At 42.7% G+C, this 24,418-nt stretch overlaps 1 protein-coding gene and 1 long non-coding RNA gene across 4 annotated transcripts in view; one reads left to right on the forward strand and one right to left on the reverse strand.

Moving 5' to 3' along the window:
• Nucleotides 1-11,794, reverse strand: part of St6gal2 (ST6 beta-galactoside alpha-2,6-sialyltransferase 2) — a 72,327-nt gene extending 60,533 nt beyond the window's left edge. Inside the window, exon 1 of one of the 3 annotated variants that reach the window (XM_028865822.2) lies at nt 11,681-11,794. The gene's annotated coding sequence lies outside the window, so the exon portion shown is untranslated. Of the gene's footprint in view, nt 1-11,141; nt 11,637-11,680 lie in introns of those variants that run through there. The other 2 variants (XM_028865823.2, XM_028865820.2) reach the window with 2 other exon arrangements.
• Nucleotides 11,795-18,188: 6,394 nt separating this feature from the next.
• LOC114690835 lies at nt 18,189-23,981 on the forward strand. The gene is made up of 3 exons (XR_005090141.1): nt 18,189-19,748; nt 21,663-21,813; nt 22,646-23,981. It is a non-coding gene; the product is annotated as an uncharacterized LOC114690835 (long non-coding RNA).
• Nucleotides 23,982-24,418: the final 437 nt, after the last annotated feature.

The raw sequence follows: 24,418 nt of genomic DNA on the forward strand, positions 1-24,418 counted from the left end.
TCAGGTGCTGGTGGGGCCATGAGACCACAGCGCTGGTGGACTGTGACAGCCCGCAGGATAACAGTTAATAGCTAACCCGCACAGAGCCATTAACACTCACTTAAAGTGATTATGAATGCCAGGAAAATGATTTCCAGGGTGTGATGAGTCCACTTCGGTTCTCCTCTTCACTCCTAGCCAGTCCTAGCATCTAGCCCATCGTAAATGGACAGGGAAGCAATTTCTATAAACGCTCCAAGCACTTTCCTTTGTTTTAGATTCCACCTGGGCGAATTAGCAAACGTGTTATTTCCCACTCACAGTCATTCAGTGTCTCCAACTTTCCAGCACTGGTAACGTCTGCTGTAGCCTGAGAGTGACTGACATAACCCTTTTAATTAAGTCACATGTGTCAGGCAAGCTCCTAATTTCAACTTGACATTTTGGGGGAGACAGCAAAATTTCAAAAGCCAAAATATAAAACCATACAGATCCTGGGGAGGGGAATGCAGAGTGCTTAGGACTCAGAGATGTGGGAGTCCAGGGAGATACCCTGAAGATACACAGAGAGCTCCTGACAGACTCCGACAGGCCATGGTGGGTGCCCACTGACCCACACTAGTATACACTGACCCTTGACTCAGCCCCTCACCACTGTATCTGGCACCAATGAGGAGCACCAGCAGAATAAGACCAGAGCTGTGCATCTGACACTGTGTTGGGGTGGGGGGCAGGGGACATCACAGCCCATCCTCAGGCTGTAGGCTAAAGGTATGTCAGATTCCTGACCTGTAGTTGGGCTTGGACTGAACTCAGGGTCAAAGCCCTGCATATATATAACTCTTCAGAGGCTTGAAAGTAATTTTCCCATATTCTAATAGCTATTCGTGGATGGTGCTTGGGCAGGAAGAATTAAATATGCAGTCTAATAACTAAACGCTGCTGAGACCATTTGCACTAATGCTGTCTTATTATCTTTGCCAGGTGTTGGTACTGTGTGCCGTCCTAATTGTTAGGATTTAATACAGCATTTATGAATTCTAGATGATGTGCCGTCATAAATCCTCCACAGACAGATCCTACCCAATTTATGTTCTAATTATTTGCTAGTTTCTCATGTCCTTCAGTTCTGAATGGGTTGCTGAAGAAAGAAACAAAGCCATTCAACCTTATTTAGAATAATTACAGAAAGAAATGTGCATTTCAGGTTTCTCTTTGAGGTTCACAATTGTCACAAAAATTTTAAGGTTGAATGGTTTAACGCTGATTTCACAACATTGCTAATGAACGTGTCTCTTCAAAGTGATTAATAGAAACTCTTAAGCACAAGATAACCTATATTAAGAAGGATCCACGTGGCCTTGGGCCCATCGTTTTTACTCTATTCTAAGTGGGGAGCAATATCCATGGGGATTTGACTCAAAATAAGAGGAGCAATATATATTACCTACTCCCCTCCATTTTCAGAACTCACATTTTAGGAGTGGAAAGTCCTCATTTTGGTCTACTGGGATTCTTAGAACGATTCATTCAACAAACATTCATGAAGCACCTACTGAGTTGTTGAGTAGCATGTACATCATGGGCTATGTGGCCGGAACACAAATCCTTAATTATAGCCAAGAAAAGGAGAGAGAGGAAAAGGCACTTGTAAGACAGTGGCAAATGTATCCACAGAAAAGCCATCAACTCTCTCTCTCTCTCTCTCTCTCTCTCTCTCTCTCTCTCTCTCTCTCTCTCTCTCTCTCTCTGTGTGTGTGTGTGTGTGTGTGTGTGTGTGTTGGGGGGGGTGAGGTGGTGTCTTGGAAAAATTAACATGAATTGGTGGGGGTTGGGATTAGGGAAAGGAAGCATGAAATGATCAGGGTTATTTGGAGTTAAAAAGGAGAGAAAATAGCCTGAAAGGAGAATGGGCTAGAAGGAGAGTGAAGTAAATGGAGACTATGGACTGTGGAGACCATGAACTGGCCCCGTCCCGAAGCACTTCACACTGATGCTCTAGAGCAGAGGCCTGGCCCTGCATGCCATGGAGAATGGCTGGGATACCTAATGAGGGCAGAAAGTCACATAATAAGGTGACTGACAAAACAGAATGCAGACAGATGTAAACGGGAGCTGGGGAAACACAAAGCAAAGGAAAGAGACAAATGTTTAAAAATGTATCCATGCAGTCAACATACCCCCACTGTGCCCCATAAGCATGCAGAAGTAAAAATAGATGGACAAATATTCTTAAAGGATGGGAGAGACAGAGGCACCCCGGATTCATCCTTCATAAATAGCCATTTCTCCTTGATATTTTCCTTAAAGGATATGAGACCCTGAAACTGAAGCCCAAGAAACAGTCACCCTCCAGAAACCATCAATGTCTCTGTCTGGAATAGGAAAGGGGCTTGAGGAGCACAGGGGGCAAATCACATATTCTCAAACCCTTAAATAGCTCTTGCCCCAGGGCATGCTGTGTGTGGAGAAGCTGCAGTTGCTGGGGGCAGGGGGCAGACACACCTTCCTCCTCAGGAGGTGGCCATAGAACCTCCCCGCGTGTAGGATTTTCTGCCTCGGGTCTGGTTCTACATGGAGCACCTGCAGCTGGCATTGGATGGAAGCCAGCTTTGGCTTCAGGGGAATCCCGAATTCATACAGCACAATCTGAGTACAGCTAACCTTTGTTAAACAACCTGCCTGTTACCCTTATTATCTGAATCACATTTCCTTTCCATTTTTTCCCCACAATTTTCTATTGTTCTGCATGTGCATGTGTGTGTGTGTGTGTGCCTGAGTGTTTACATGTGTACTACATGTGTGGAAATGCCCAAAGATGCCAGAGGAGCACATGGGATCCTCTGGAGCTGGAGTTACAGGTGGTTGGGAATCTTATAATATTGGTGCTGGGAACCAAACTCAGGTAACCCACAAGAGCAGCAAGCACTCTTTACCACTGAGCCATCTCTCCAGCCCCACACCTTTTTTTCTCCCTCTCATCTAAATTTTCAGACATCTGCGAAGTAGAAAGATATCACCAAGTTGCTCCTCACACTCTAGTATTAGCTAGGAAGCTAATGTCATGGGACACTCTGAGCTAGGTTTTCAGAATCTCCATTTATTTCCACACTGTAAGACAAACCTCTTTAATAAGATAAAAGCGCCAAAGACACAGTCCCAATTGACCTCCATGCTTCGATACTTTCTCTACCATATTTCCTAAGAAAACTAGGTTGTGCAAAATTGCTCCTATAACTATGTATCCATTTGCCAGTACTAAGTTATCCCAAATTCCCAATTCATATGAGGTAAATTCAGTTGGAAATACAAATTCCACCCATTGTGTTTTTGTTCTGCACTGTGCATGATTTGAAACACAACATGGTAGCTTTTAGAACTCTTTAAAATTTACTTGTGAGCCACATCTGCAGTCAGCAAAAAGAAAAAGCCTAGGATGTCCACCCAATGACAAAACTAAGCTCTTGTGATAAAAACCATTCTAGAGTTGTTAACTCTCAGTACATTTCCATGATGAACAACTACAGACATTTTCAACTTTAACGTGCAACCAATACTTCCCATTCCTACTTAACTTTACCTTAATTCTGCAAGAAAACATGTTAAATTATTGGTCATTTTGATTAAATCATAATGTAATCAGGAAGAGAACCTGTATCTAGCCTGTTAGAAACCAAACAAGGACTTTGGGGACAATGACAAAAAGGGGCAGAAGAAGGCTTGATGACATGGTGACATCCGTTTTTCCATGTTTTCTGCAAACATATCCCATTCATGAACAGTAACCAAATGGTGTATTTATAATTCCAGCACAGGTGGCACTGGCAAAATATTTAACATTTCTCCATTTAGCAACACTCTACAGCTCTGAGAAAAGCCAGACAGTGCAATGGGCCCATTTATAGCCTCTAGAGCTACAGATGCAGCAAACTATGGGTTAAAAATACCCCTTACCCTCCCCCACCAAAAGTCACATATATATTGAACACAGATTGTTTTCTTGTTGCTTTCCTTAATATATGCATTATAACTATCTGTATTAGGTACATGTCATCTAGAGATGATTTAAAGGACACCTGGATAATGTATGTAGATTTTTGCAAATATTATGCTGTCTTATAGAAAGGATGTGAACACTAGATATTACTAAGGTCTTAGATCCTTCAAGAGGTGTGTTTAAACGCCTCCTGAAATTGCCAATCCTTGTATACTTGCAATACTAACAAAACAAAAAATCAAGCAAGCAACCCAAAATGTGTATGAATTTGCTTAAGTATTGATGCATACCCACCTCCCATTCTATATACAATTTGAATTGTCATTTGGGAAGGGAGACATTCTGAGTTCATAGGAAGTGTAGATCCTAAGAAGCAAATTAATCGCTCTAGGTATGCCATCTAGCTTGGCAAGGAAGGACCCCACCAATGGCTTCTGAAAGAGAGTCTGGTGTATAGATGAAGCAGAAACCTGGCACTTGGCCCAGGACCTGGCTGTCCATTGTAGCATCACAGAGCCAGCACCTAAGGGCTGCTTCTTGGGCACTGCATGCTATTTCCCAGAGCATTGTGTAAATCACTCACAGAATGACTCCGAGCATCACTTTTGTAAGTTTCAACATCATATACTCATCTGCCATATTCCACATCTATTCTGCTAAGTACCAAGTAGATTCAGTCATCTGGACTGAATCTATACACAGAGATTTGAGGTAAAATAAGTTAGTTTTGCCAATACAACAGGCACACCACACACCTGATTAAGCTCAATCAGTTCTGCAAGATAACTGGGTTAAGCACACCATCTAGAAACAACACGGATAACTTGGTAGAGGATTCTTTTAACTACTCCATAAGAGGGATATTGAGTAATGTGTACTAAAGCTTCTCTTTGACCAAATGATGCATTGCTAGGGTATAATTATTATATAGTGTGATATATTTTAACTCCGTGGTCCAAAGAATAAAATGAAGCACATAAGTCACATTATTTAAAGGACACCATATAGGTATTTGTTCTCTATATGATTAATCAGTTTTTGAAACCCCCTTGCCTCAAATGATTAATACAACAGTTTCTTTAATGGCATTCAGACTGCTATTATGATGCATGAACTGCAAGATCTGCTCTAAGACAGTGGTTCTCAACCTGTGGATCACAATCCCTTTGGGGTCAAACAACCTTTTTACCAGGGGTCACCTAAGACCATCAGAAAACACAGATATTTACATTATTATGATCCATAACAGTAGCAAAGTTACAGTTATGAAGCAGCAATGAGAATAATTTTATGGTGGGGGGGGTCACCACAACGTGAGGAACTGTATTAAAGGTCACAGCATTAGGAAGGTTGAGAACCGCTGGCCTAAGACCACCTGCATACTCAGGTCCCGCATATCAAATGACAGTATATGCACAGAAACTACATGCATCCTCTGACTTAGGTCAATCATCTCCAGATTATGCATGTGTTACACTCAGTCATTTATGAATGATTCTAAGACGTCCATATATGTTCAGAATAGACACAATTTTATGAAATTATTTCCAAACAGACTGCAGTTGGTCAAATTGTTTGTGTGGGATCCACAGATGCAGAGGGCCAACCTTATTAAACTGGACAAATTACTTAATGAGTTCAAATCTCCTCTCTACTAATTTTCTAAACGCAAAGCAGAATAACTCTTAATTATACTATGAGTCAAGTTGGGGGGTTCCCTTTGAAAAATGGAAATTATATACCCACACATAATCACATGCATATTACAGCTAGACAGAGTTTTTGAAAATGTTAACGCTGACCCACTTGCCACTTACTCATAAACTGGTGTACTCAAAAAAAATCCCTGTGAGAATTAGGAAGTGTAGTATTTTAAAAACAAAAGTCTTGGGCTTACTGTTTTAAATTCTTTAACCTGCTATCACCTACAGTGAGCTAGAAGACACAGCGACTCAGGGCAACTTCAAACAGCATTTTGCTCCCTGGGGGAGAACAATGTAGAACAAACCTACATTGTTTGACCCACTTCACGTTGATCTGAAATGGGTGGCTCAGTCTGTCACCTGGGGAAACAGCTTACATGGAGCAGCTGTCTAGTCTTGAGTCTGAGGCTACTCCACTCCAGAGCTAGTCTCCCCCTTTGGAAGCAGTTTGCAAACCACCAAAGGCACCTGGAAGATGCTGACTGCTATTAAGAATCCTGACAGACATGTGCCCCACAAATACACATACACATAAATTAACATACATGCTTCCACATAGGTCCCATTGATAGGAAACTAATTTAGGTTCTCTAAACCCTACCCATTTGGATAACTTCTGATAAGCCACTTGTAATTTGGAGCACAGAATTCTGTCAGAGAGAACTGATATAAGAAAAGGAATATTCTCTCAGTTAGAAGGGCCAAATTCTAGTACTGATTAGTTGTTTAACCGTTATAAATCCCAGACCAAATACCCTAATTTGGTTCTCATTCCTAGCTGCTGATTTAAGATACAAATAAGGAATTTATTCCTCCTTTATTTGTGTGTGAGTGTGTTTGAGGAAATGTGTGTCTATTTAAAGGCAGTCGACTTTTTCATATGAAAACGACTTTTCTTTTCTTTTTCTTCTTCCCCGCTCCTCCCCAGTAGGATATGAGGCAGTGCATGCTAGCTTGGGATTTCAAGTGTCTAGCTTGGGATTTCAAGTGTTTACTGCCATGCCCAACTCCACATGGAGATGCTAATAGGATTTTTTTTTTTTAAATCTAAAACATAGTTTACAAAGTTAGCTCCCTCCTCAATAGCAAAAATGAATTCACTCATTTAATCACACACTATAGATTCATCTTACACTTGAGTGAACCAACATGAACAAATCCCATGTTAACTAAGTTTTCAGCCACAGCCATATACTATCTATCATTCACAAAAATCATCATTACCACCATGCTCTCAAGGAAGCTTCTTTTCAGATTTATTCCTGAATAATAAAGTAATTGGATTACATAAGAGGCTCACCTTCCCAGACTTTAATTTAAAGCCATTTTAGAAACCACAGCAAGAACCTCGACTTGAAAGAATCTGTATAATTCAAACAGGCAAAGCCAATTGTTTGAAATTTAATAAAGCGTGTTCCTCTGGGGGGGGGACCTCAAACTAGAAGCAGCACTGAACAGAACTCAATGTGTGAACAATAAAGTTATGAAAACAGAGATTGGTAATCAAGATGGCAGGTTCCGCTGTACAGTGAGTCTTCTGATGCTTTCTCCAATATACTTCTAAACGTCCCAAGAGACTACGCTCTGAAAGCCTGCTCTTCACTGCCCAGTAACTCAAAGCAGATGTCTCCTTTTTCTCCAACCTCAGCCCAAATCTTTCCCTGAAAATTTCACTCAGTATGGCCTCCTTCATATCAAGCAGAGTTTCACCCTAATCCTGCTGGTCTGGATTCTTGAAATGCCATAGCCCATTTAAAAATTTTTAGCTTGAAAATTTCTTCCTGCTTGCAGGGTCTCTGAGGGCCCCTACCTTCTTCACCCTGGTGCACCTGCCCCACCCAGGAGCTCTAGCACAACGGAGAAGAAAGTGATAGCTCACAGTCTCAGCACTCTCTGGCCTGACATGATGATGACAGTGGCCATTTGTGTTCTTCTGTAGAGTGGAGCTCAGCCCAGCAGCATGAGCTTTGGGCAAATGCCCCAATGCTGTCGAGACATTTCACTTCTCTGAGGCTCAGTCTGCACACTGTTAAAACAGGGTAATAGCACTTCCTAGGCTTAGGGCTGAAGTGTACTCAGTCTATGCAAAGCAAAGGGCAGGGTGTGGCACATAATGCCTGCAAATCAGTTGCTGTTATGATTCCTTGGATTGATATCTTCTCCAGGAGCTACAGGGAAAATCGATTTTAAGTACACCAGAACATTAAATTATTGATCTTAAGAATCCAGCACCAGAAGTCAACTTGGAGTAGATTCGGTCCCTATTTTTCCTTTATAGCCCTGGAAACTGAACTCTGGTACAGGGAGACTTCCTCCAGAATAAGTCACCGCAAGGCCACTGATGGCCAGCTTTCCTGATCACTTTGTTCTTCAGGGAAAGCCCATCACAAAATGGTAAACTCAGTCTTCAGACTCTTCCATCTCTCTAGGGCCAAATTGTACCTTGGATTTGGGATTTTTTCCTAAAGAGGAACACTGGGAACAGCAGGAGGCAGGACAGGCTTAGAACAGTTGTGTAGAGACAGTATGTTTGAGAATGGGGGGCAAGCCTCAGGTGTCATTTCCTATCACATAGCCACTCCCCTGCCCCCATCCCTGCACACCAGGAAGCACTTGGTTCTGGGGGGTGGTGTGGAACGCACATGGTGACTGACACAGCTGAGATCCAGCTTCCACCAAGTGGCCAGGTAAGAATCACTGGCAGTGCTGGACCAGATTGCCAGTTCCTACAAAGCCTGAGGGCAGCCTAGTCCCTATTTTAATACATTCCAAATGCAGACTGGGTAAGTTCCAGGCATATATTCCACACTGCAGCTGTTCCCTATCCACTCACGGGGGTTCTGGGAATTTCAGATCATTGTAAACTTCAGATTTGATAAGAGACCTAATAAATACAGCCTCCCCCCACCTCAAATGCTGTAGTCTTGGCACTTAACATGTGATAAATCTCTCAAAAGTAGTACATGGTGGGTTTTCAAAAAAGGAGAAGCTTTATTAAACTGAAGGTATGTTAATTTGCTAACAGTAGCTGGTCATCATCCATAGCCCATTTAGTCCTTGGCACTGACATCAATAATTGGTGCTAAAACACTGAAAATTTCTGTGTAAATGTGCACCTGTTCTCGCCTGATTCCAAAATTAGTGTCTGATTCCATGCAACTGTTTCTTTCATACTTACATGAGTCTCGTCTTTGGTAAAGCATGAATTTTGAGTTTTAAGGCTTAAAACAATTTTAAAACTTACTATCTAGTGACCACAAAAGGAACTCTGTTTTGCTTAGACACACTTGAGCAAGTTGAATTAAACAATAATTGAAGCAATTAAATTTTAAGGTTGTACTCCAGTACACTCCAAAGGGAGGGAAAACACAATCAACAGGGAATACCATAATACAGTACACTTAAAGAGAAATCCATGTTTAAAACAAGACATCCTATTATCATGCATGAGATATTTCTATTCAGAGTATCAGAAGCAAGGAGGCAGAAAACCTGCAGATTAATTAAGAATTTCCCAAGGGATAAATGCCTGCAAGTTTCTCTGAGACCTAGTTATCTAAGCAGGGGCTGTACTGGTCTGAGTGTGCCAGTGGTTATCAAGAAATGACTGGATACATTCTGCACTAAAGGATGGGGGTTCAGTTAGCATAAAAGCAAGCGATCTGCTCAGAAAGAGAACCATCTCAGAAGAAGGAGGAAGAAGAGGGAGGAAGAGGAGGAGAAAGAGGAGGAGGAGAAAGAAGAAGAAAAGGAGGAGGAGCCCTAAAAACAAGGACATATGTATAAGATATCTCTGCAACTGGTACTGCATCTGATCTGTCCTGATGGCTTGGCTGCCCTGAGACACTCGAATCCATTCCCTCTTAGTTTTCATGGTCAGAACTAAGCACAGATGACTGTCCCTTTCCGCACAATCTATCATTCACACATTTCCAGATATTAAAGTATCTCAGCCCAGGTCCTCCAGGTATGTGTCTTCATCCTTACCTTTAATTCAAAATTACGTACACCAACCAGCACCCTAAACCATGGAGTTCAGAGCTCTGTCAAGAGAGGACCGGACCCATGTCAAAATTTCCAAGAGGATTTGGCTCAAAACTCAGGAAACATCATCTTCACTGAGCAAAAAGGGATGCAGCATGCTCCAATTTCTATCAACTGTGAGAAGCAGATCGAGAACTTCGGCATGTCTGAGTCTCCGCCCCCACTTCCCCTTGTAAAATTCAGAACCCAGTCATCTATTATTTTTATTTTTTTCTTTTCTTCAGTTACAGTACCCAACTAGCACTGCTGACAGTTTTTCTAACACATTCGAACAAAATGGGGGGTGGGGAGGAACTGGTTGTCAGTTCCAGAAAAATAGTGGCGGAAAAAGTGGCTAAATGGCCACACGTTGCTTTTCCTTTAAAAAGAAGAGCTACCCCAAATTTACCACCCCAACATTCGGCTGCTGAAATGCTCCCCGAGTCATACGCTCTATTTCAAAATGGTAAAAAAAAAAAAAAAAAAAAAAAAAAAAAAAAAAAAAAAAAAAATTGATCAGAATTTTTGAAAGTCAACTATTAAGTAACTACCAGGAAAAATAAAGGCTGAAAAGCTAACTCCTGTTAGTTTTTTGTTTGTTTGTTTGTTTTCTTTTTGCGTGCAGAAAGTGCAGTGTTTAAGTCAGCCTAGGAGTCTCCTCACCCAGAAAGGCAGGCAGTCCGCAGGAGGACCATTGTGTGCCTCTATGTACTAGAACACTCAGTAACTCAAGAGACAATGATTTCCACCAAAGACCTATTTCTCATCAAATTTTCAGCAGGACCTCCCGCCGTCCTCCCCCACCCCGAAGTTTACTAAAACCCAGGTACACATAAACTCCTCACCCCATAGTGCTTTTGGATTCCAACACTTCTTTGGAAGTTCTGCCCCGAGAAACACTGGGGGAGACGCTGGAAGGCAATCACAAAAGTCTCATTTAAATTCCTGGAAAGCACAGCTTCTCCAAACACACTGTTCAGCTCTCTTTGGAAAGCCTCATTTGCGTCGAACCATGAGTTTAACTTCACTGGTCCCCCAGCACTAGTACCATCAGGTCCAAAGGAGATAGATGTCACATTTCATACTAAAAAGAATTCATCACCTAACCACTCTACACGATGGGAAGTGAAACAACCCCAACGCGGAGTTTTCGCCAGCCAAGTGCATAAGAATTAACACTGACTTTGAGGGAGGGCGGCTTCTAAAGAGCCCTTTACACCTAAACATTATAGCCACACAGGGGGGAAAATAAAATCAGGATGCTCTCTATGAGCTGTAAGAGCGCTAATTTGCATGAAGATGGGTCCAGCAATTTGATAAAAAATCTTCACTTCCTTTCACAACTAAATCACATCAAACCAATGCACAGTTTCGGATCCCCAGAGTGAACTGTGTCCACCTGTCCCCAAAGCGCAGCAACCCTTCCCTTCTTTGCTCACCCTCTTCGGAGTGTCCTGCTCTCCCCACACAGCGCTGGCTTCTGGCAGCTGAGCTCATCAAACTCTGAGTAGCTCAGCGCAGCGGCCAAGGCGATTCCAGCAAGACGCGGCGAGTCTCAGATCCCCGCACACCGCGCGCTACTCACTCACCTTGTCCCCACGCCTGTGCACTGCACCGAAGTCAGACTCGTGCGTGTCACATTTTATTCCCCGGCAGCCACGCGGGCGGGCGCGCGCACCACGCGCTCCCACACTCACACGGACGCCCTGGGAAGCGCGGCCTCGCTGGGGGCTCAGGCGATCCCGTGCTGGCGTGGTCCCCTATCCGGTAGCGCGCGACCGCGTCGCCGGCGGCTGCAGCTCGGCCTCCCAGCCGCTGCGAGGCTGCGCTCAGCCCCGCGCCGCGCACCTCATTGTTCCAGCCCGCGCGGCTGTGGCACGGTTGCTGGTGGCCCCGTGGGCCCGAGATCGGAGGCTGTCCCGCCCTGGAGCCCCGTGCACCCCCGCCCTCCCGGTTCCGGTCTTCCGTCCCGGCTCACCTAGCTGCTGGGCGCCGGGAAGTTGCTCGGCCTCCCGCGCGCGCCCTAGCCCGCAGCTTGCCCGGCGGCCGGCGCAGGCGGGGAAGCTGGGGCGACGCAGAGCCTGCCTCTCGCACAGCGATTGCAGACTCCGCTGCGTGGGGCGGCGCGGCTGCCTAAAAAGGCGTGCTAATCCCAGCCACCGCCTCCACCAGGCGAGCGGCTCTGAGGGCTCCCCGCACGGTCTCTGCTCCTCTGAACCTGGCACCCGGGGTTGCAAGAGTCCAGGTGGTGGCCGCAGGAATGCCACCGGCAGCGAGTGGTGGGCAGGGCGGCCTGGGAGGCTGGCTTCAAGGAAGTGAGTCTTTGTGTGCTGGCCTCGAACACACAGCCCTCTGCAGAGCCAAAGACCGGCTACCTGCACGCCGGGCAGCGTCCTGGCCCGCTGGGTGGGGCGTGGGGAGCGCAGCATCCTCTGGGCCGCCGGCTCCCTTTGTTCAGGCTCCGCCGGCTCTAGCCGCTTGCATCCTCACTCTGGCGGCTACAGAGAGGCGCCCTGCTATGCAGGGACGGACTTAGGAACGGGTCGCTTTCCACTCGGAGCTCCCCACTTGCCCACCAACACAGGTCAATCCAACCCTGGGAGGGGTGGCCAAGTTCTCGCCTCTGAGACGCCTGGGACTGTCCGAGGGGCGCAGGGATGACCTAGAGCCGGGCTGTGGGAGCCGCAGATCGGGTGTGTCCGTCTGCTCACGTGCGGAATGCCCATTTGTCACGGAGGCCCTCCTGTTTTTCAAAGGCAGCACAGCTGTCCCGAGTTGCGGGTAAACATGCTTCTGTGAACTTCGCCCCCTTGGATATGGGTGTTCCCTATGAGTTCTCTTGCAGAGTTCAGAAAAGAGCAAGGGCGAGGGGTCCTGGTAGAACAAGACTCAGTTGCTGATTGTACCCGACAGGACTGTGGTCAGATCAATCCAATCCTCCCAGACTCTGGGTCCTTGCAGGGACGAACATTTTGGAGACAAATTCTTCACTGAATGTATTGTTTTAAAGTTCATCTAGTCGATTTTTTTTTTTTTCAGTGCTTGCTATGTGTTTGGGACTAGGCACCACGATAGATGAGCAAAACTCAATCCAGAAGTTTACAGACATTTAGAACATCACAGGAATTGAACTCAAACCCGCAGAGTAAAATGCACTGTGTGGGATCAAGTGTAGCTGGGAGATGCTTACTCGGATTTCCCCAGTTCTATTAACTGTTTCTGACACTTAAAATTTCTAGGAACTGCCCGAAGGGACGCTGTGTCACTCAGATTAATAACCGCGTCTTATACAAATGAAACCCATATTGTCTAACATTCTATGCTCTGCCCCCTTCCTACCAGTGGACACAGTGGACACTTCGGGGCACTGAGGTGATGTAAACTGTGGCTCTAAGTTATGTCTTCCGTGTAATGGGTACACTTGGAAGTACCATCAAGGTATGCTGTATAATGTGCGAAGAGCATCTTCGCTGGTCCTTAAAGTCAACAGCAAATTGAGTAATAATAATAATAATAATAATAATAATAATAAATGATAGTGGCATTATTAAAGTATTTTACTGAAAAATTAAAAAGCTTATCACATTCCTTTGAGACTGCAAACATGTTTTATTCCAATCTTGCTGTTTTTACAAGAATGCTGTCAAAGTTGATGGCTCTGTGACTACCTTAAGAAACAAACAAACAAACAAACAAACAAACAACGTAAGTGTGCTTCCCAGCCAAAAAAAAAAAAAAAAAAAAAACCGGCAAGCATGCTTCCCAGCAAACAAGCAACTTTGTGCCTGGAGAAGAATAACCCTGTATGCCAGTTTCTGTTGTCGCAATTTGAGTGGGTTTAGTTTATTATTTATGGCCCTGGTAGAAAATGAAGGGGCACCATACCTGACAATCTGTTGCTTCCCAAGCAAATCATAAAGGCAGTTTGTATGAAGAAGGCTGTATGTCAGTGCTGGCTTCTGTCGGAGTGTAATGGTGAATGACATATTTTCACATGCCTTAGTCGTTCGGCTCAGAGGACCCCTAAACAAGAGTAGACCTGTTTTCTAATTGGTCTACTGCAGAGCTCTGCTGACTCTGTAGTATTCCTTTCAGTTTCAAATGAAAAATTAACCAACAATAAAGCCAGGAATCATTTAAAAATCCACTTTCTGTCTATGCTCATACTAACTTGCATTTCTGTTCTCTGTTAAACACAGATCTCCTCTATCATCCTTGTCCTAACCCACCACTTGCCAAGTACTCCTACTAGACTCTTGATGCCCAGTTCAGTACCAGCTTGGTTTGTACACATTCCATGACTCAGGTAGGTGGTGCCTTCATCGACAGGGTCTTAGCATCAAGTTCTGGACTGGAACCAAGAGCATTAGAAAAGAAAAAAATCTGTAATATCTATGAGACCACACTGATCAAGAACTCCTAAAGAGGAAACCCATTCTTGACACTGGAGTTTTCACTTATTAGTTGGTCATGTCTAGTAGGGGCATTGTGACTCCATTATAGGGTAATTCCATTTAAGATCTTTTTAGATACATGTGTGTTTAAGTGACAGGAAGACTTGGAAGACTTTGCAGTAGTGGTTTTCATGAGGTCCTTAGGGTTAATGATACCTTCCCATATTCCCTCCTCCACAATATCCTCCCATCTCCCACTCCATTTAATCCTTCCTGTCCCTTTATTAGGATTCCCTTTTTATATAATATGTTCTTTTTTCTTTTCCCTAAATACCCTCCCCTAAATCCCAGGACCCTTCACTAATTTTCTGAACTCTATGAATATTCCAAATAAAGCATACATCTCTAAAGGTTTAAAGCTAACATACATAAATGAGAAAAAGTATGGATCATTTCTCTTTCTAGGTCTATGTTCCCTCTCAGCATGATTGTGTGAGTTCCATCCACTTTTCTGTGAATTCATAACTTCTTTTTTCTTAACAGCTGAATAATATTCCATTGTATAAATGTACCACATTTTAATTATCTGTTCATCAGTCGGAGGGATATCTAGGCTGTTTGTGTCCTGTCTGTTGTGAATGGAGCAGCAATGAACTACCCACCTCCTTAGTAAGATAGTCAGTCTTTTGGCTATATGCCCAAGAGTGGTGTAACAAGATCATGTGGCAGATCTATTAGTAGTTTCTTGATGAAGTTCCACACTGATTTCCTTTGTGGCTGTAAAGGTTGCACTGATTAAATGTTTCCTTTTCCCCATAGCCACACTAGCATGTTATCTAATTTTTTTTAATTTAGCCATTCTGAATGGAATAAGATGAAATCTAAAAGTAGTTTTAATTTGTGATTCCCTAACAGTTAAGCATGTTGAACACTTAAAAAAAATCCTATTTCTCAGGCATTTATATTTCATCTTTTGAGATCTCTTAGTTTTGTTCCATGCCCCATCTTTGATTGGGTTGTTGTTTTCTTGATGTTTGGTTTTTCTTTTCTTTTTTTTTTTTCCAGTTCTTTCTTCTAGATAGTGTTTGTAAGTTGCATAGTTGGTAACAACTTTTTCTCATTCCTTAGGATGCCGTTTCTCTGGCGAGATGGTATCCTTTGCCTAGCAGAAGCTTTTTAGTTTCATTTGGTTCCATATTGCAGTTGCTGATATTAATGCTTGCACTATTGAGTCCTGTACAGAAAATTCTTTCCTGTGCCAATGAGTTCCAGTAGGTGTCCTACTTCATCCTTTATGAGATTCAGGGTATCTGGTTTGAGGTTCTTGATCCCCAGGGTGTTGAAATTTGTGAGGGTAGGATTTGTTTCATTCTTCTACATGTAGCCATCTTGTTTGACTACTACCAATTGTTGAAGATGGTGCCCTTCCTCCAGTATGCATTGTCCGACTCTTTGTTTAAAACCAGATGGCTGTGTGAGTTTTGGCTTATATATGGGTCCTTAATTCTATTTATTGATCAATGTGTCTGTTTTTATTGCCACCACAATGCTGTTTTTAATTAATGTAGCTCTATAGTATAACTTGGAATCTGGGATGATGATATCTCCAACAGTTTATTATTATTTGGGATTGTTTTGCCTATTCAAGGTCTCTTATATTTCATTTGAAATTTAAGATGGTATCTTCAGTGTCTGTGAAGAAACTGAAAAAGGTACTAAAAGATGGAAAGATCTCCCATGTTCATGTGTTGGTAGAATTAATATTGTGGAAATGGCCACCTTACCAAAAGCAATCTACTAAGTCAATGTAAACCAAATAAAAATTCCAATGCAATTCTTCACAGAAATTGAAGTTATCATCTTAAATTTCAAATGAAATACAGTATCATCATCCCAGATTCCAATTTAAAACTCTTGGAAGTATTATTAAGCAAATAGAAATACCCGTTATGAAGAAACAGCCTTAGAGACTCTGTTTAGGTGTATGTGGGAATCAAGTCCTTAGGCCACCCAAGGCCCCCTGCCCACCTTCCCTTCTGTATTTCAAATGGGAAAGAAAATAAGTTTTTGCATCAGACACAAGAGAGATGCCATCTGCAACATCAGCTGTGGGAGAGATGACGCACAGATGCTGTTGGTGGCCTTTAGGCTTGCCAGCATCCAGTCAGCGCTTGCCTTGCAGAAGCAAGCCACCAGCAGATCTGGGGAGTCACAGCTCAGCCTCAAGGAGCATCACTAAACAGGCATGGAGAAATGGTTTTTTGTTTTGTTTTGTTTTTTCTCTTTTACTCTTTTGGAGGGCCCGCCACCCAGTTCTCAAATAAACCACACATGGTGGCGTATTCTTAATTATAAATGCTCAGCCTTAGCTTGCTTGTTTCTTGCCAGCCTTTCTTAAATTATTTCATCTACCTTTTGCCTCTGGGCTTTTTTATTTTCTTACTTCTGTATATCTTACTTTTGCTCTTATTCTGTAGCTGGCTGTGTGGCTGTGTGGCTGGCCCCTAGCATCCTCCTCTCCTTGTTCTCTTGCTCTTTCTCCCCCTACCCCCAAGATTTCTCCTTCTATTTACTCTCTCTGCTTACCAGCCCCACCTCATCCTTTTTCCTGCTTTGTTACTGGCCATTCAGCTCTTTATTAGACCATCAGGTGTTTTAGACAGGCAAACTAACACAGCTCCACAGTGTTAAACAAATGCAGCATAAAAGAATGCAACACCTCTTGGCATTATTAAACAAATGTTCCACAGCATAAACAAATGTAACATATTTTAAAATAATATTTTACAACAGAGAAACATGTCAGAAAGTAAGAGACCAGACTTTTCCACAGTTCCAAGACCAGCAGATGGAGCTGAAACATGTTTTGCCCCTGACCTCGACTCCTCAGTTCTACTTTCTGAGCTTCGACAACTCATTTCATGGTCTGGATGAAGGTCATCTAATCATTTTGCAGAAATAGCTGAGCTCACTCACAAGCTCACTATCATTCACAAACGCTTGGCATTTCATACTTCATATAAACCTTCTCATGAATTATCTCAATTTTGAAAAGTCTGAAAGATGGAGTGAAGGTGTGAAGGACTAGGGAAAAGGACAGGCTCCAGGGCCAAATAGAGATGGCCCTGTCTCTTGTTAATTGTTGGCAGTAATAACGGTACCTGTTCACTAAAAGTGCAGGCCAGTTCTCTAACAACTTACTTTTTTTAGCCACATAAAACTACCTTAATAGAAAATGTAACCAAGCTTTCCTGAAATATTGATACCTTCATAGATGTGGTTTGGTATACCTAGACCTCCTCTCTATTTAGAATTTTCCTTGATCCTTGAACTTTTGGAAGTAAGCTGTACGTATCATGCCCCTTTTCCCCAAAGACTCTTTAGTATTTCATAAGAATATAGTCCCCCCCCACACACCATAAATAGAAGGAGATATATAATAATTTTCCATATCTACGAGGCTCAGTGTGATAATCCAGTACTCAATGAGCAATATTCAGACAAAGTCATTATAATTTCCATTTCTCAAGCATTCATCACTGGTGACATTATCATGTCTAGATCCCCTGTTTCTTTATTCTCTCTCATGTGGGACTTTTCCTCAGTGTACCCATTTTACCTAATCTTTGAATATTAAAAATATTCAAACCATTTTCTAAGTGACTACCAGTGTGTGCCTGTTTCCCTACAGTTTAGACTCAGATGTACTTTTGGCTTTTGTTTTCTTTTACTTTTGGGCTGGAAACACCCAAGACAATCATTTTCCTCTCAGCACATCTAAAAGGCTGTTGTACTTATTTTCCCCAACAGTGGATAATGGTAACTTGCTTACTCAGGGAATAAGATGTTCTCTGTCCCTCTCACCACAGCGAAGTGCTGTTCATGCCTTCCCAGTGAAATGATAATTTATGTGGGCTGGCTTTGAGGTTGCTTCTCCTTCAGTCCACTCTCTAATTTTAGTTTCCTTTCATGAGTCCTGCATATGGGTGTTTCTCTTTATTGTTTCTCCTTTCACGTGGTGTAGCTAGCATTTTTTCCCTGGCAGGGGCGGGGTGGGTGGGTGGGAGGTTTTTCTGCTCTGTTCATAACATGTTTGGGGGGAAGTGTTTTTGTCTTTGGTGAAAGGCATCAGGATAGAATGTGAGTTTCCCTGGTTTACATAGTTGCTTAGTGCAAGTAACTCAGACAAGACAGTTAACTCGGAAGCACTTTCCCATTTGTAAGGTAAGAATGATAGCATCATACCTCAGGTCAGCTCAGAGGATTTCATAAGATGATGATGTCCAAGTGCCCACTCCAGTGTAAAACATTGCAACCACCAATAAACAGAAGCTGTTTTTCAGAAGGATGGAAGGAAGCCCAGACTGCAGATACCGACATACAGTGAAAAGCTTAGAGAGAGGTGTGCTGGGATTTGCTATAGAGCAGGGCCATTTCCATCCCTACCCCATTCCAGCAAGCGCGTGTCAGGTGTCAATACCGTAGCTGATTCAGGGGTAACATCTGGAAATGCAGAAAGGGTAGTCCTGGACTTGTCTTCACTTCCTTTCATGTGATCCAGGCAAGACACAGACAGACATGTGCTCCTCATCTGCTAAACAAGACACTCTAGACATCATCCTGCAGCTTCCCGGCCACCAGGCTGTCACCAGCTCTCACCAGACGCCTCCCGTTCTCTCCACTCTGAAGCTCTCCCACCTGTCTGTCAATTTTAAGTGTCTGCAACCCACCAAGGGTGTTTGTCTACTTTCCTGCACACTGCAATATATTCTAAAATCTAGACTTTAGTTGTTGGATTTTTTTTTGTATGTGTGTGTTTCCACACAACAGAGAGGATAATAATTAGAAAATTAACAGAAATGCATCTCACGGCTATCTGGAGATGGTCTGAAGACCAATGGAGGCATTTCTGTTTGAAATATTATTTTAAGAGAACAAACACCCTATATGGGAGACTCCTTTGATTACTTTCTCAAAGACCTCTCTTTAGTGAGAGAGCATTGTAATTAATTAAAACCCACCTTGACTCTTGGTTAGTTTTCCCTTGATTAGCTTAGCCCAGCAATTTCTCATCCATCCCTCACAAAACACTAATCATTTTGAGTTGAAGCGGCCTGATCTGACACCTGGCTATTGTGGATCTGAAAACACCATGCTATTTCAGAAGTCTAAATCCTACAGCAATTTAAATTTTGTTCAGTCACAGATAGAAATGATACAAAATAGCTTTCATTATAGAAACTAATGGATAATAATGACACTAATTTAAGACTTCAGAGGCATGAACACAAAGTGGAAACTTTGGACCAATTAAAAAAAAAAAAAAGCCCTACATACTTTTAAAAGAGAAGTGCTAGGTTGCCTGATAATGTTTCTTCTTTAGCTTGAGTTTTTCTTCTCTGCACAGTTCCAGGTCTCAGCTAACGACTTAAAAATCAATGCAGTTTCCCGGGAGTATTTCTCGGTGATTGAGACTGATGGTAAATTACATATGGAGCAGCGTAGCTCAGACAGCTATGCCTTTCTTCCAAACATCATAAACGTTACAAAGAATCACCAATGTGACTTACTCCTGTAATCCCAGCTAAGGTGCAGCAATTTTCATGGATACAAGGAAAGCTGAAGCTATAGAGTGACTGCCTGTCTCAAAAGGTAAAAACAAAAACAAGCCAACAGAAGTCACCAATGTAGATGGTATCTATATGACACACAGGGTGTAATGTTAGAATTTTTGAGTGACTTGGGTGAAGGGAACCAAAACCAGTTATCACGTGACAGGTAAGAATAGTAGAACGACAGGGACAGACTCAATCTCTTTGGCTCTTTTGGCTCAACTTAAGCTTATGGTGGCATCCTTAATAAGACACATGGGATAATTTGTTCATAAAAGGCTAGCACTTTGAGTTGCTATTTTATTTTCTAGTTTATGTGGATTGTAAAGAGTGCTCCTACCTATTGCACCACTGAGAAACAATAAAAGGATGATGCATCCGTGATTTACCTTTTAAAAATTCCCCCACGTAGGACCTTATTTACAGAAGGCACAGTGCAATGGGGTTGGCCTGGGCTGCTGTTGCAGGTAGGTTGGTTTTCCCAGGTATCTTCTCAAATGGGCAACAGAAGACAAAACAGAGCACTGGTCCTCAACCTTCCTAATGCTGGAACCCTTTAATACAGTTCCTCATGTTTAACACTACTTCATAGCTGTAATTTTGCTACTGTTGTGAATTGTTATGTAAATACCTGCATTTTCTGATGGTCTTATGTGACTCTATGAAAGGGTCATGTGACCCTAAAGGGGTCATGACCCACAGGTTGAAAACCACTGCCCTAAAGTGTGGCTCAGCACCCAAGGGTCTTTGGGATCGTCTCAGAAAGAGTCCCAGAAGGCACTAATGTTATTCTTGTAGCACAACAAAACTCCTTATCTGTGGCTTTACATTCTGAGGTTTCAGTTACCTGCAGTCATTCTTAGGTCAGAAAACACTAATTGAATAGCTGTGGAAATAAGTAACTCTCAACTGTTACCTCAGGGTATTGTTATAATCATCCTATTTCATTTTTTTAGCTACTGTTAGTCTCTTACTGTGACTAATTTATACTTTAAACTTATCGTAGGTATATATGGCTAGGAATAAATATAATATATAGGGTTGGGTACTATGTGTGGCTTTAGAGATCTATTCAGTACCTTGGAGCCAAGCCTACATAGGTAAAGGGCACAATGATAATACTGCATGGTATTTAATGCTTTCACTCTCTCATGAATGCACAGTGGAAATTTCAGTGTGCTGTGTGACACATAATATTCCTGCACATTAGTTTCAAAAGCAACCATTAAAGTCTACCCATGTTTTAAAACCCACTTATGAAGTGGCCAAAATATAAAGCAACATGATTCATGTGACTAAAGTTCTGAAACACACACTCAGGTTCTCATTTAAAAATGTTTGAGGCTAATATTAAATGATTATGGTTATTTTTTATTCCTTTTTTTGGTGGTACTGAACTCAGGGTCTCACACACACACACTAGGCAATTGCAGCTGAGCAACCCCCTTAGCATTGTTTGTTTATTTATTTATTTATTTATTTATTTTATTTTATTTAGCCAGTTATTTAAGGCCTGGCCTCTCTAAATTGTCCAACAAGGATTTGATATTTCAGCCTCTTGTCTCAGCTTCCCAAGTAGCTAGGGGCACAGGCATGCACCATCATATTCAACGGGCCTAATATTTTTAAAGGAATTATGTGTGTCTCAAATTTCCCAATAATTTCAAATGAGGGAGGCAAATATCAATAGATAATGTATACATGCAAGCACTTTCGAGTCTTCAATAGTTTTCAGAGTGGCAAGGATGGCAGAGATGAGCAAGTTGGAGAACCAATGTACTTGACAACTCATTCTTCCTTGATGTGTTCTAGTATCTTGTGAATCCCTGGCAGTCCAAATAGCCCAAGCTCCAATTGTCTCATTTCTGATCAAAACCCCTTTAATATTTGATAAAAGCCTTAACATTGCCCCTCAGGTGACCCTTTTCTCTCCCTTCTTTCTAATACCCCTCAGATCCTGGGCTGATGTTCTTCTCAGCCAACCTGAGCTTTATGCTCCTCTTCCTCCTCTGTCTGCCTTCTACCTCCTTGAGCAGAGATTCTTCTCATCCTTCACATTTCATCCTGAGTAAAACCAGAAGACTCAACTGATACCTCAAACAATGGTAAGCCCCTTTAAAGCACACCACTGTGGTCTACAGTGCCTGTGTATGGTTGCGTTTAGCAGCAGTGTGGTCACACTAAATATTTATTGAATGTTTTCTCTATGCTGGGACTTTCTCTAGGTGAAAAAATAAACCTACAGTGACGAAAATAATGAGAAATATCCAGTCCTTGTGGGTCTTATGGTCTTGTATGTGGCAGTGGGGGTGAGGCATGGGGTGGCACCAAATAAGGAAATAAATATAAATTATATGACAAATCAATTGGTAATAACAGCCACATACAGAACAAGCACATGAGGAGGATCTAGGTATGTTGGGAGTGGGCATGTGGCTATGCTTTTAAAGGCTGATCATGGAAGACGTAAGGTGAAAGAGCAAAACACACTGGAGCAGGTTGCTTGGCATTGGAAGGGAGAAAGCTTCAAGAGGCATTGAGAATAGATGCTCATTGGTATTAAGTATTGTAAGGAAAGGTATACTTTTTTAAAGATTTAACTTTTAACTCTCTCTCTCTCTCTCTCTCTCTCTCTCTCTCTCTCTCTCTCTCTCTCTCTCTGTGTGTGTGTGTGTGTGTGTGTGTGTGTGTGTGTGTGTGTGTGTGTGTATCTCTGTAGATGCATGCACAAGTGTAGCCTGTGGATCCCCAAGAACTGGAGGAACAAGTAGTTGAGAGCCAGTCAGTGTGGTTGCTGGGAACCAAAATTGGGTCCTTTACAAGAGGGCCTTTTGACTACTGAACCCTCTCTAGATTTCCAGCCCCAGAAATCTATACATTTTAAGAACACTGACATACATTCTTTGATCTCTCTTTTCTTTGCTAACGTCAATACAGGCAAAGATGCCACCTGTTGTTGAAAGAATGATCACTGCTAACGCTGTTTTTGGAGCCCACTTACTTTCCAGCCAGACACACGGTGGCTTGCTGAAAATGACTTAGCTGGTAAAATCTGGCTTTCTTCCTCTGTTTTCTCTGTAGCAATGTTTTCTGTAATCCATCACACAAAGGGGGAGTCCTCTCAGTGCGGACTTGTCCTCTATAAGACCTATCAGCAGGACACCAGCCAAGAATTCCTAAAATGATGTGCACTTGTCAGGACCTTCCAATGATCTCTCCCCAGACCACATGCCTGAGGACATGTGCCTGCTGGGAACCTTAGAACTCCTTGAGTTTTAACTGGGATCAGATTTCTGCCCTGACCCCAGCCTGCTGCTCCCATAAGAAACCCTTTGAATGGGCGGGGTCACAGTCTGGAGGGAAGGTAGGCTTGTAACTGTTACTATGTTCATCTTAGAAACAGTGCCAGATATGTTTAGCATGAGGCAATATGTTTGATTTCAAGAGGCTTGAATGGAAAATGAAAGCGGACTACAAAGGCTGGAAGTGAAGAGTTTGGGCCCTTAGAAATCTAAGAGGAGCCGGGCAAGAGGCCATTAGTGCTCCGAATGGGATTGAACAGAACAGGGAATCAGGCATGGATACCAACAGTGTTTAACAGAGGCATGGCTAAAGAGTAGCTGATTCAGGGTAGCAACTGGGGTTTAAGTTTTCCTTCTTGGAATACAGACCTGAAAAGCATCCTGGAGGTGAATCATGGGAGCTTGGCTGATCAAATTGCTTCCACTAAGGAAGCCAAGATCTGAAGGACAGGCACAATCCTTCTTCCCTAACACCCATTATATCCTTCAAGTCCTAAATTCACACAACTAAAAACAAAACTGTCCTCCTCCTACATTTTGTAAAAGATTCTTATCTTGCACTGAAATAACTGTATTTCCCTATCTCCTTGCCATTAATTTTCCTTCCACTCTCCACGATGACCAGATTGGGCTCCTAAAAATAATACTGCACAAACATGACCTAGTTATGTGTTTCTTTGCATAGTTATACCTACATCTTGCATAAACACACTAATTTGCCACCCTTTCCTCTTAGAAACTCTCTTTTACCTTAGGAATAAAACGTAAGTACTTTGAAAGAGTGTCTGTACTGGTTACTTTTTTGGCAACTTGACACAAACTGGAGTACCTGGGAAGTGGGAATTTCAGCTGAGGAACTGCCTCCAGATTGGCCTGTGGACATGTCAGCAGAGCAGTTTCCTAATTGCTAAATGATATAGGAGGGCTTAGTTCATTGTGGGTGGTGCCACCCCTAAGCAGGTGGTACCATGTTTTATAGGAAATGTAACTGAGCAAGGCAGAGAAGGAAAGCCAGTAAGCAGTATTCCTCCATGGTTTCTGCTTCAGTTACTGCTTCCAGGTTACTTCTTGAGTTTCTGCCTTGGCTCAGCTCAATGCTAGACTCTAGCCTGTAAGCCAAATATTTCCTTTCCTCTTCAAGTTGCTTTTGGTCATGGCATTTTTATCATAGCAATAGAATAGCAAGCTAGAAGAATGCCATGGTTTAGAAATGTTCACCCAAAAGCCTAGAGTAAGTGTGATTGGCCTAAATCTTCAATAGCATGTTAGGAGGTGGTGTAGCCTTTAGGAGGATCTAGTGGGAAGAAGCTGGGAGCTTGCTCTTGAAGAGGGCATTATGAGCCCACAATTCTCTTTTCTTTTTCTGTTCTCAGGCCACCACCAGGTGAGCATGTTTCTTGTGCTACAC

Source organism: Peromyscus leucopus, chromosome 16_21 (assembly GCF_004664715.2).
Source record: "Peromyscus leucopus breed LL Stock chromosome 16_21, UCI_PerLeu_2.1, whole genome shotgun sequence".
Taxonomy (NCBI): domain Eukaryota; kingdom Metazoa; phylum Chordata; class Mammalia; order Rodentia; family Cricetidae; genus Peromyscus; species Peromyscus leucopus.